The following is a 14087-nucleotide window of genomic DNA, read 5'->3' on the forward strand; positions in this document are numbered from 1 at the left end:
GCTATGGGTGTTTTGCATGGGTGAAAATGATAAAGTAAAGGACTTCACTAGTCAAATGTTATAAGAAGAGTTTCTACTTTGGGAACAGTGTTATTGCAAACGGCTGGAAGAAACAGTTGGTGGTGAAACATTTGACATGGTTCGCTGCCTTGTGCCAACCCAGCCCAATTGGTCATGCTTTCACATTAACTGTCTGGCTCCATGTCGTCTACCTCCCCTGAAAGTAAGGACTGATACACACACAAGATGTTTGATGTTTTTGTCCTGATTTCCCTCCTTTTCTACCATGAATGACAAACATCAGATTATCTCACGATTTAGAATATTTCAACCAAACATAATATTATGAACAACAGATTCTGGAGATTCTCCTGTATTTGCATCAATTACCAACTCTGGCAAAGTACAATATTTGAATACTTTGCTTTTTATAGAAGGAATATTGAAATACTGCAGGTCCAATTACCACTAAACATGGCAGTATTGTGTTCTGAGAAGAAACTACCGTCCTTAAAGAGGTTGGACCTTTGATGCATTATTTATTATTTTTGTTCACTGCTTAAGAAGAGCAGCGTTCAGGATCTTTCATCTGAGGAAGCAAAATGTGCTCTTTTATTTCATTTGCGCTGATATTCTCATATCCCTCTGTCACTGTCATTTTAGGTGGAAAAAAGCAGCTTCCGAGATATGAGTCCACATATCAACACTGTGTAGCAGTGACTGCTCTGAAGATGGTAAGCAAAAGAAGTGTGTTTTGAGTAATGGTCTTTTTTTTCCTCAATGATTTGGATGATGGATTTATGAATTTAAGATTTATCACATACTGTCCCATTTTAAGCAATAGATTCTTCTTTAGGCATTTCCAAATAAATTGGACTTTGTTCTGGCCATATAGTCTTGGAAGGAAAGCGATCAAAGATCCGACTTTCATGTTTTCAATAATGCGCTACACCCCCAGGAGCATAGCACCCCTGTTGTTTTTGCTGACATTTGACGAGATGCAGACTCAGGACTATGATTTTGTAAAAAAGTCGCTTTGCCTTGCACTGTCTCAGCTTCATTATCTCTGCTATTGCCATGTCCCACACAAAAATGAGGGATATGATAAAAACTTTCATAAAATATCTCCATTTTTTAGGAGAAGTGAATGTACATCAGATGAAAATGATCTGGTCTGTTTTAGTAGATGCCCACATGATTTTTATTTATGCGGTCAAAATATGTGTGTGCGTGTGTATGTGAGCGTGTGTTTGGTAAAACGCATACTTGACATTATCTGAACCCTAAACCTCCAGCAGTGCAAAGCCTTGGCTAAGGCAGAACATTGCCATTGGCAAGCTCTTCAGGAAACAGCAAGGATGCTGATGTGTGTTTGTTGTGCTTTGTGTTGCTAAGTGTGAACTTTATCTTGGTTTGCTTTCAGCTGGATGGAAAAATACAACCTCCTAAAATATTCAAGCCAAGACTGCAAAAGTTGCATTGCAAGTTGTTTATTATATGCCAGATTGGATTACTTCAATTTGTATTATTTTCTGGGGAAAATCCACAGTTGTCTAATAGTGTGCAGAGGTTGCAGTGTATTCTCAAAGTGGTCTTTAGTTTATAAAGATTTTCATTCACTAGATGCAACTGTCATGCTGCTCAAGACATGGCTACAACTTTACTGACCCTATCGCCATGACTTTTATAGAGGTAAAATATTTTCAAATAACTTCAGATGCAACTCAAATGTTTTCAGTCTCAAGAATCCCGATTGATCTCTATCATGGCAGTGTGTCAACCTTGTGTCTACAACTTTGAAGCCAAAGCAAGTCTCACCACTATTATGCAATATTATTCCAGATAGAGTTTCCTCCAAAGTAATTAATTGACTCATTGAGAGGGAAAAAAATGCCATTAAGTCTTTGTTTATGCAAGAGCAAGAGGAGACAGACTTTTTAAAGGCAATAACAAGTGAATATGGCTTGGTCCTGACATCAAAAGGCATGTCATATAATAATACGCTTGTGCAGAGGATTTCCTCCTCTTCCAAAAGTGCTAAAAACTGTGAATGATTACCTGTCAAGACATTTCAAGTTTTAGTGCTAATTGCCAAACCTCTATATTTCTCTCAAGTGACTGTTCCAGTAGCTGCAGTGTTAAGCCATTAAAAGGAAATAGGCTTGTTTGAACTTCAGTAAGCTGTCTATAAGATTTAGTGTAACTCCATCTGTGTCAATATAAGATGCTCAGACTATTAGCTTCAGTTGTCTGAGCATGCATCGTCTCAAGTTGAGCCTGACCAATATGGATTTTTATTTCAATATTTGGAGGAACAAAAATAATGATTTAAAAATGTAAATTGCATAAAATTATTTATTGTTTTGGGACTTTCTAAAAACGTTAATGCATAGCCAAGCAAGCTGAAAAAGCTAACGTGAACACTTGTGACCCAATTTCTATTCATGCCAGTGAAATAATTTTGTTTTAAATACCGTATTTTCCGGACTATAAGGCGCACCTAAAAACCCCAAATTTTCTCTATAGCTGACAGTGCAGTGCGCCTTATATATGGACCACATTCCTAAATTTAAACTGGCCCGAAGCATTGTGTCATGAAATCAATCATAAGTGGCCCGCTGAAGACTATAAATCATGAATCAAAAAGACTATGGATCATTATTTTGTGATTATAAAGTAATTTGTTGCGTCTGAAGTTGAAATAAAAAAGACAAAATGGGGAATAATTCAATTTGGATTAAAAATCTGACATGATGCATTCATGGTGTGCCTTATCGTCCGGTGCACCTTATATAAGGACAAAGTTTTAAAATGGTCCCTTCATTGAATGTGCGCCTTATAGTTCGGTGTGCCTTATAGTATGGTGCGCCTTATAGTCCGGTGCATTTAGTCCAATTCATATCCCTTACACGAACAACTTTACCCTGAAGGCTGACGCTATAAAACATTTTTGATCCATGATGTATGTGATCAAAGTACCACAAAGATGACTGTTGAATGATCTGAGACTTGTCGCTTGGCAACCCCAGAGCAACACACGCCGAGACAACACCTTGTATTTGAACAAGATACAGTCGCTACACTGCTTCCTCTTTAAAAGTTCTATAAAATCAACAACTAATATGCTTTATACCGCAAAAGGAAGCTATAATGACAGTAATGGAGGCTCATATGTATGTGGGTTAAGAACCATGTGTGTTTGTGGAAGGCAGGAGACAGAGTAGAGGAGGCCTGACTTTTAATTATTTACAGCTGAGCAACTGAAACTCCTCACTCTCAGTCTTGTCACTCTACCCTATAATCCAGAGTTGGGTTATAAACACAATCAAAGTTTCCAACAATCTTGTTCTCATCCTGGGTGGCCTAGGTTTGCTAGTTTGAGTGTGCACGTATAGTTGCCTGTATATTTATGCTCATTTATTTATTATAATAGTGAATGCACTTTTTGTTCAGAGACTCATTCTGTCATTATTATTATTTTTTTTGTAAGTCTTGGTTAAAATTGATCACAAGTTGGCAGCTTGTTAACTATAAAAGGATCAAAAATATGAAACGAGATCTTTTAAACGTTTTTTTTTAACTACTTTGCCCACATTATTGACTATATTGTATAGAAATTATTAGTCAGTTTCAAATTTTGTGGTGACTTTGGAAAGAGGTTGAAAGTTAAGGGCCTAAGGGGAAGCTGCTGACATTACCTTTGAGTATATCATCTCTTGCTACATGTATGTATGGATTGTGGGTGGGCTCAAACATCTCACTGTGAGAGCAAGAGAGGTGGGCCGTCTGAGGGAAAACACATCTATTCTCTGAAGTCCCTAAATCAACATGAGACTGTTATTTATGTACTCTTTAAGGTGAAAGCTTTTAGTCCCCGTAGCCTTCTTTTTAGTATCTCACGTTTGCCGTCTGCTTTTAACATTCCCTTCTTACTATGTGATAAAATAAGCTGTCTTGGTTAACTTTCACTGAAGTTAATGATTTATAAAAAGGTGTTGGCAGATTAAATTATCACCTTTTGAAAGGACCCATTGACATTCCATATGGGAACCTAACATGTCTGCAGCAAAGCTCAACCCCTTTCCACCCCTTCAAATTTAAGTTCAACACTGTTATAAAGTTTTGGAGGTGGAGCATGTTGGCAGGACAAACTTAAAAAGCTGAGTTGTGATAGGTGAACTTTCAATGAAATATGTCATATATGCCTTTGGGTATTGGAAATAGAATGATCAAACCTATTATAAATGCTGCAAGATACAAATTATAGGTTTATGGTGTATATGATGAAAGGTTGTCTTTAAAGCTATAACTTCCTTTAATGGTTTCTCTACGTGTGCAGGTTAAACATGCAGACCATAAATCACTTAACCACTGGTTCAACTTTTGAAGCTTTCTGCTTTCTTTCTGCTCATGCATCTGTCTTGCCAATTCCCCTTAAGAACATCATAAGATGAAAAATTCCCAAGATAAAAGAGCAGATATTGAGCCAGTCTAATATGACAGCTAAATTGACAGCAATGGACCCACTGAGCTGGCTGTTCAGAGGATCTAATGAAAGATTTCTTTGAGAGGCCATGTCAGCAGGTGAAATATATATGCTCCTTCTTCATATCACCTCGGGCACCCCCTGTCCACCACTATCCTGCCCCCTTTCCCTTCCTGGGTTGCAAAGAGCTGGGTATGCTTGGATAGCCATTGTACTTGTCAGTTTCTCTCCATCTGCCAGCTATCTTACCTATCCGCCTACTTCAGCATCACCTATTGATTCAAATACTCGTCAACACAATGAAACAGATTTATCAAACTACCTACAAACCCAAACCAATCAAATCCGCCGATCTACTAGTAACCATTTAACAATAGGATACAATGTTATGCAGAAATTATTATTATAGTCAGTGAAGAAAGTCAGGTGGGGGTCAAATGTTTTCTTCCTCCAGGGCGGGCATAACATAAAATAACTGAGAAGCACTGCTTTAGGGTAACAGGTGTGCTGCAGCCGATTTAGACAAGGTCAGTCAAATCCCCAACTTAAATCCTCTAAGAGCTGCATTTACCTGCCAAAAAGAAGGTTGAAGGGAGCAACACCTCAAAATAAACTACAACTGAAAGTGGTGAATGTTTGGAAAAGCATCCATAGAAAAGAATGGTTCATGCTTGATGCAATAAAATTATATTCATCTATCTGCTACTAGCTACCTTAGAATTCCCTTTGTTGTCACATTAAAGGGCTGTTGCTTATATTTGCATTTTTATTTTGAAAATGCCTCTCCTGCTATTGGCACCATATTTAGTGTAGCAGATTCTCCAGAGAACACTGTTTGGCATGTAAAGGGGCGGGTTTGTGTTTTGGATCAGTCTTGGCTACATGGAGTTTGTTGATTAGATTTCTAAATCTCACATAATATTTCAAAGTGCCATTTTATCAGCCACTAATAATGCAAGTTATTATTGATACGCCTGGACATACATATTAAAGGTTAAAATCCCACACTTAATCACCTACCTGGGCAATGATATAGAAAATCTCAGGTGCAAAGCACCAAATCAAGAATCAAATTAATGACAAATGTCAAATACAAAATAAGTGACTATATGTTCTCTTTTTCAATTCAATTTCCACTCTTCAGATGGCAGCTGTAGACAAAATTTTATATTTCACCACATTGCATCCCCCCTCACCCTGTGCCACGCCCCATCAGCCTCTCCCTGAGCAAGTGGGAGACAATATGTTGTTCCAATATGCTAATTATTCATTAAGGATTCTGTGAAATTGAGTGTGTGAAATCTTCTCATCATCAAAAGTTAGCATTTGCTAGTATGATAATCACGCCAGATGGAATCATTCTTATTTGTGTGGGGAAAAAAAAACTCTCCTTCCGTATTTCATGAGCCTTTTAATATGTTTTCAGTATTAAAAAACGTGTATAGTTTTGATGAAACGAATTCCGCAAATGTCAAACAAACTCTTCATATAATTTTAAAATGATTCCATTGGAAGGTTTCCTCTTACTATACCATGTTACTTATCAAGAATGTAAACTATTTTTCTTGTTATGAGCAATTATCAAAAAAGGATGACAAACACTGAAAGAAAAAAAATAGGTGGCATTCTATGTACATAAGTACATTTTGTTTTATAGATCAATCAATCAATCAATCAATCAATCAATCAAGCAAGCAAGCAAGCAAGCAAGCAAGCAAGCAAGCAAGCAAGCAATCCGTTTTTTTGAGCTATGTGCAATGTTACATCTTACATCCAATATTTCCATTACACTGTACAGAAATTTAAAAACATGGAAACATTCAGGCATTCGACTGTTGAAGTATTGTTGACTGAAGCGCGATTGTACAGTGTAAAGAATGGTTGAGTTTTTCATTTTTACTGGAAAACATTTTATGTTTATGCAATATGAAAATGATAATTTTAAGGAAAACCAGTTTTAAGATTAATCCAGTCACAATTTGTGATTTTAAAATGCTGAAATTTCAATCTGAAAGCCAAAATTAAATAATCAACCATGGTGCTTTCATCTATAAAGACACACATGCATGTGCGCGCTTGCACGCTCGCTCACACACACGCAACCATTATCTTGTCAACATGAAGTCACTGTTCCATCCAACCAAATGATGTCATTTCCTTAAAAAACAACCACAGCTTCCTCTCCACAGTCCTTATCGGTTGAGTTTATCCTGTCGAGTGCCCTTGAAGGGCTTATTTTGTTGTTCCCTCAGCTCTCACACATACGAATCCAAACACAGTATTGGCTTTTAATCATTTTCTCCAGCTGCATTGGGCTGCTGTTTACTTTTACATGGTCTTTGTTTCACTTTTAGAAGCTATGCCAAAGAATATGAATAGATACCGCTTCAGTGAAGACCAGACTGTGCAGATGTGATTAATCACTGTATGTGCGCGGACTCTCCTCCAGCCACCCCGACTGATTCACTGCTCAGTCCAACTAAATGAAAGCAGCTGACATTGCAGCGGCTTGTTGGAGCAGTGTTTAGTTTGCACAGCAGTGTGCAGTAAACGCGCAACCACAGCCAACATTGATGTCAAACAGTCTCAGAGAATATTGAATTCCGTCTTTGACCATTTAAAGGCCCTGCTAAGACTCCAGGAGATTTATTCAAGTGGAACTTGTATTTCTTTTAATAAGTCCAGTTAAAGAAAAACAATTGAGAACACTTAGAAGAGGTTAAATGTAGCGAAGCACAGCTGTAGCCAGCGTGCAACAACATGGGTTGGGTTGTTGTATTCAGCCAATTTAATCACAGGCTAGATGAGCTTTAAAGCTGCCGGTTTCTGAAAATGAGTGGGACTTTTTCATACCCTCCTCACTATGGTTCTCAGGGAAGGTTGATATGGGCTTTGAGTTTGAAACAGCTACACACCCATGTGTGTTTTTACAATTCTCTACCACATGTGTTATCAGCTGAGCCATGAATGTGGGAAAGCCCCTCAGGCAGAATTACATCATGGCCTGTGTAAAGTTGGATATAGTAGTTGAACACATTAGGGTGGAACCCAAGGGAAATCTAGGAAATGAGAAAGACTGCTAGAAATAAGGGAAACCAATTCAAAAAAACACATCAATTAACTGATTATTTACACATTGTGCTTTAACTATGAACCCTCACTAGTTAGACAAGTTTGCTGATAGAACATGTTATTAGCAGGGTTTTAACAAGGACAGTGGTAGAGGTGTATGACTACCACAGGTGATGATGTTTCAATGCAACTTTACGATCCCATTTCTAAAACGTGTCCGAACAGTGAGGATTCTCCTCTGTAATTGTTTATATGAACATACGGTATTTTCTGCAATTTCCATCTATGGGATTTTGCATGCAATGCAATATCTATCATGCTGACACTCTCAACAGTATTGATGGGCTCCTTCCTAATGTCCCCCACCCTCAAGAATGGATTGCAAGATTCAGATCGATTTTCCTCCATGCAAAATCATTTTACACTCTGGCGCAGTCAGCTGTTTAGTGTTGAAACAGCTTGAACATCTTAAGATCCCTTCCAATAAAAGCAAGGGTTTAACCTTGTTAGTATTTCATATGTTGTATAACATATTGAGGGCAAGATAAGAAGATGCTGGAGTCAAACATTCATGCTAATAAAATCCCAATATAGTTGCATATGTCAACATTTATCAAAAATTTTGCTGAACCTAAATATGTTATGTTTGACTGGCTGGTGACCAATCTAGGGTCAACTAGGACAGGCGCAAGCACGCCAGTGACCCAAATATAGATAAGTGGTATATAAAATGGATGCAAGGGTGGATGGATAGACATACAACTGAATATGAATCGTTCTAACTGATGGCAATGGTGTAAAATACTGTTTGAATTGTGCATGCAGGAAGATAAAATTGTACCCTTATACTTAGTCAATTGCATAAAATGAGCAAGAAAGCCAGAGGCAACAGCATATTATCAAGAGGTGTCTGACTAGAATACAAACAGGGAATCAAGTGAGATTATAGCGGATTAACAATGGCGATGATGTGTGGTTTTTTTTGTGTGTGAGTGCAGGTTTTTCTAATTGACCAACCGTGATAACTTAGATTTCTTTTATAAAATAGAAACCGAGAACAGTGTCTCATAAATACGGGAAAAAAATAATGAATTAAAAAAACTATTAATTTAAGCATCAATATTCTTTTCCGGTCTATTAAGATTTTGAATGGGACACATTTGGGTGAAAATGATAAGAGATTGGATTTTAAACCCCAAACATGTTTATTGTTGGTGTATATACTTCCTGCACTCAGCAAACAAGTTTGTGTTGACACAAAAAATCAGATGAGCTCATCAAAGAACTGGTTTGACTGTTCAACATTTTAGAGGGTAAACAAAGCCATAAGGAGGATTACATCATTGTTTCTATTTCAACAAGACTACACTGACCGTTGTCCTCAACACCTTCATTGATAAAACGAAAGTCTGACATCATTCTGTTCCCTCCCTAACAACTGCAAGTCAGTATGGACTTTTCTTTAAAACAGTCACAAATCGCCATCTTTTCAGAAACTGACAGCTGCATTTTTGTGAATTTCTCACAGAAGAGGGCGAGAAGGAATGCTGACATCATTCTCATGTTCCAGAACAATGACTAGAATGTCTAATCCTGACAAGGCAGAGACATATGTCTTCACAAGTGGAATAGATGACAGCAGTGGAAATATGTGGCTCTTTTGCAGAAGCTCAAAGATGTCTGGCTTTCTTGAAATAAACTTTGAGAGGGGATTAAAGTGAATCTGCACGGCATGGTTCATGAACTAGGATTTTAAATGTTCAGACCTTCCTTATGCAACCTTGTTCCACATTTTTGTGCAATGTTCCATATGAATTAACACTACAACATAGTCACTTAATCACCATATAAAGTTTGATTTCAGACTGCCTTCGGGCACACGGACAAAATTCCCAGATGTGGGCAGCACAGTTTAAAATTAATGATCAACATTTGAGGGGGAAAAAAAATCATAACATTCAAGATTAAAACCCCAAACGCAACAAACAGAGTGTTACGCCTCAGTGAACCTCCCAAATAGTTTTCACTTTCAAGGGCAAATTAATGAAACTAGGAGGCCGGCTGAGCTCCTGCCTTTTCTCAAAGGAATCCTCAAAACAGCATTGAATTAAAAGCAGAGAGCTGCATTTGTTATTGGCTGTGCTCATGCAAAGTGACTAACCCACTAGATGTCTTTTGGAGTTCCACGCATGGATTACCACCCTAAAACTCAGGGCATGGTGGGAAATGATGACCACAGTGCTGGAAAAACATGTTTGTATGCAGTCAGCAGTTTCCAGGAAAAGCTTGTGGCTGCGTGTATGGAAGGTAGATGTGCCCCTACAAAAAGTGTTTCACTCACTCACTGTTGAGATAAATGTGATAATGCTCCATTTAGGTATCTCATTGAACTTATCTTTATTCTACACTAGTATGCTCCTGAGCAAAACAAAACTGAGTAATTTATTCTGGTTCAAGGCACTTCTGGCATCTTCTTTTACTTGGACTTATTTTTTGGACAGTATTATAGATTAGCAGTACAGTTGTGTCGCTTGTAAATTTGATTTATAAGACATAGGAGTGCCCCAGTGAACTGAACCGGATTTTTTATTTTTTTTTTATTATACAAACTTCACCAAAAAACATAAAGGAATCCGGAAGAAAGGGGCTTGAGGTTGTTTTCTTAATATAATACAATAAACCAGAGATGGCAAATTAAGGTCCAGAAAGTATAAACCCTGTTACAGTTTGGCTTTAGCTTCCTTTCTGGATGTAGATTTGCCACCTCTGTTATAAGTGGCATGTTTTTTGTTTTGCTGAATGTAGAAGTAAATTTGATCACATTTTAACATGTTACCTTCTAACATGATAAGATGTCAAATTTCCCCTGATTGTTTATCACTAAAACTTGTAACTTAACACAGTGTGACAGATATACGCTTTTACATAAGTATCGTTTGCGGTTCAATAAACATATGGCATTGTTTGTTACAGCTCTGGGTTTGAATCTTGAAGGATTGTGCTGCCTAGGAATACTGATTTCATCTTGCTCCTTCTCCTCAATGTAATTCCTCAATTTTAAAAAGATAGGAAAGATGTCGCAGACAGCACTCTATACTTAGCTGTGGCTCAGGTGGCGAAGTGAGAGGTCTAGTCCTGGAAAATGCTTTTTCTGATTCCAGTTGCAGAACAACATCATTTGCCCATCCTGTCTTGATATGGTTTATGGTCATTTTTTTTTGTGTGTGTGTGTGGGGGGGGGGGGGTGCGGAATATCATGGTCACAACTGCTAATCTTATAATTTGTACCTTGGTTGGCCTTTTAAAAATGTCCATCTTTATTTTGGAAACTCGAATGCCATAAACTTCACGACTCATTATGTTTTATTATTTGGCTGCGTCATCTGAGGTCCTCACATGGTCACGCTGTGGTTACCGAACTGGGACTTCTGAATATCCCGATCCGCAAATGAGGGCCTGTGGGCATCACCAATCTGGATTACGGTCATAAAATAAATGACTCTGTCACGGAGACAAAGTGCCCTTTTGTGGGAAACAACACGCTGTGATGCTTGAGTCAGTACTCTGAGGGGTAATGATGTCACTGTGTTAGATTGTTCAATTGTCTTACCTAACACTGCCTATGGGCATCATGCACCTTTGGTCTCTGAGTAGTGCGAGTCGCGATGAGTAGAGGAAATACTGCAGCATTAAGGGAGCTGAATCATTTCAGTGACACAACCATATGACTCGCACGTTACAGCCCATTAAACGGTTTTACCGTGTCAGATTCTGAAAGATGATCGTAAGGTTTGGAGTTATTCAATGAGTCATTTTTTTATTTTTTATTTTATTTCATCAGTAGGGAAATTAATAAATTACAGGACAGGATATGGCTATACGGAGACTGTGTTGTTAGACAGTGGATTGTCTTTTGTATTAGATGACTGCTTTTGTTTTTTTGCAATTTTCAAAAATGCCAGCCAACAGTCAACAATGAGGAACTCCAAAAATGATTGATATTGTTCTACTTAAGCTCTAAGAAGCACATATTAAATATACACAGGCCTCATTAGCTGTTCATTAAGTCATATCATCCTTTTATTCTTTCATTAAGTCTCTTTTTGTCTCTCCTCTTAGGGACTGTGGGAGTGATGAGGTCCGGGGGATCACAACCTTAATTTTCTCCAAGACAGACGGTTAATTAACACTGAAGGAATCCTGGCTGGCTCCAGACCGACAACTAGAATGTTCAAGGGAATTAAGGTAAATTGATAGTCTTCTAGCAATGTCCTTAAATAGGGCATAATTGTAGTTGTGATTGTTGTGGCGGCATCCCTCTTTGAACACAGCCATTTTGTCTGCAACAGTTATATTTTCCATTCAGTTTAAATTGGTAGAAATTAGTCATTTGAATCAGCAATAAATTCTATTTAATGTGAATAAACTGTGTCACCTTGCATACACAGCTGAAGAATATCGTATTTAACTAAATTTTTTAGCATAAAATCACATATACAAACATAGCATATGTACATACGCACGTAAATACACATGCACGTACGCGCGCGCGCGCGCGCACGCACACACACACACACACACACACACACACACACACACACACACACACACACACACACACACACACACACACACACACACACACACACACATACATGCATACGTTTCTAAGTTGTCATGACTAGATGCTATTTTAAAAAAGTAAAATAAAGAAAAGAATCACCTAACACTATACATACTATACAGAATATTGTCTTAGTAAAGTCTGTCTGTTTTAAGCAGGCAGTCCTCACTCAAGCAAATGAGTCACTGCTCATTCTGTGGCTTCTACTATGGAACCAGTGCTCAAAATGGATTTCAATACCATGATGACGAGGGGCGCAGTCCGGGGGTGACTAATTGCTGAGCAATTCCCGAGCAGTCACTCTGAAGTGAGTGGCCCCTTACAAAAAAAACAGCATCCATTGTTTTGCAGCATCGGCGTACGTGACAGAAGCAACCGACACATCGCCAAACTCCAAATTCTAACTGCAAAAGTTCATAGAATTAAGAATGTTACACAGATACATTTTCCCAAAAGACATTACCCATATCCCCCCCTCCCCCCAAAAAAAGAAGTGAGGGGCAAGCACCTAGTGTAGGCTATCAATCTATCTAAAAACTTTAATCATCAGGTTTCTCTTCTCAAATAACAATATGTTTTCAAAAAGAGTGTATGTGGTTTAGGTTCACCTGAAGCATTTTCAATAACGCCACATTATTGTGTTTTCATTATTGTGTTTATGTGCGAGTGTTATTGTTTTAGCAAATACAACAAAGGACTCCAGGACTTCAGGAGATAGCCAAAGCCACACAAAACACAACTGTGCATTCAAAGCTGTTGATGCTGATTGAGGTGCAAAAACAACATTGAGCGCGTGAAGGAGGACACGTGTAGCACACAACAACAGAACATAAGTCAAGTGGTTGGAAAGCAGAAGTGCTAACGGTTTGTCCCTTTTTGTATGGAGAAGCGAAACTTTTTTAGTTTGCTCCATTTATGACAATCATCTGCATTATCACTCCACATTTTAATACAAGTTTTTTCATGGTTTGGCACCACTGTTTAATTAGATTTGACAACAAATTGTTATCATCTGGAAGTAGAAATGTGACAAGATGCTTCACAAAAATGCTGACCCCACAAATGAATGCTCCGCTGATCTTTCTGCAGAGCAAGCAACTCCTGCGCACATTCTTAATTGGCTGTAATTGTAGCAGTTGTCCACTCAATGAAGGCAATCAAAGAGGAGCGATTACAAACGACTGGTCACAAGCCCCAAGGGCAAAACGTGAGTTTAGATCACATGCATTTGCAAATACAGGCACACCGACAAAGGCAGCACACATGCACCCACCCACACATTTCCGGTATGTTTCATGCAAGACAGCTCTAATTTCTCTCTCTTGTGTTTGGAGAGGAAGTGTGGTCTAATGACTTTGCTGGTGTGTCACATACGATGCATGTGGGAGACATAAAGCTACACTGCACGTGTGCATGTGAGAGCCAAGATGACTTTGGAAAGGTGCTTTTCACATGATGCCTAAACGCTGCTGAGAAACCTCAAATGAACCTTAGTCTGTATTTTTGTCTCTAAAATGTGAGATGCAGATATATACAGTTTGTTACTCTGCATGAATTGCGGGAAGGCAATGCCCCACCATATGCACAGGAGGGCACTATTTAGCGCTTCTTCTGATACCTTTTAGAATTAATACAGAGTAGAGTTTCAGTTGTGAAAATTCCTTGCGACGTTCTTGGAAATGTATTGGAAATGAATGGAACACCCGTAATCTATTTTGCCATCCTAGTTAAAAAACAAGGAGCTCTGCAAAAACCATTAACACATTAGGCAATTGGGCATGTGCATTCAACGATTTAGAGAAGCTTAAATAAAGTTTATGGACCATTTTAAATACAAATCGAAAAGCTAAACATCCCTAACTTTGTGTGAGCTTGAGTTATTTGAACAAGTTGCAGCTGAGCATA

General features: G+C 38.3%; 1 long non-coding RNA gene across 3 annotated transcripts in view; it reads left to right on the plus strand.

Annotated features, from left to right (window-relative positions):
• LOC147052156 (uncharacterized) overlaps nucleotides 1–14087 on the plus strand; it is a 75957-nt gene that overhangs the window by 24150 nt on the left and 37720 nt on the right. For 2 of the 3 annotated variants that reach the window (XR_015066951.1, XR_015066953.1), the window contains exons 2-3: nucleotides 664–734; nucleotides 11678–11803. This is a non-coding gene — a long non-coding RNA (uncharacterized LOC147052156). Of the gene's footprint in view, nucleotides 1–663; nucleotides 735–11677; nucleotides 11804–12340; nucleotides 12493–14087 lie in introns of those variants that run through there. The other variant, XR_015066952.1, reaches the window with a different exon arrangement.

The sequence above is a fragment of the Syngnathus leptorhynchus genome, chromosome 8 (assembly GCF_054491065.1).
Source record: "Syngnathus leptorhynchus isolate UIUO chromosome 8, UIUO_Slep, whole genome shotgun sequence".
In the NCBI taxonomy this organism is placed as follows: Eukaryota; Metazoa; Chordata; class Actinopteri; order Syngnathiformes; family Syngnathidae; genus Syngnathus; species Syngnathus leptorhynchus.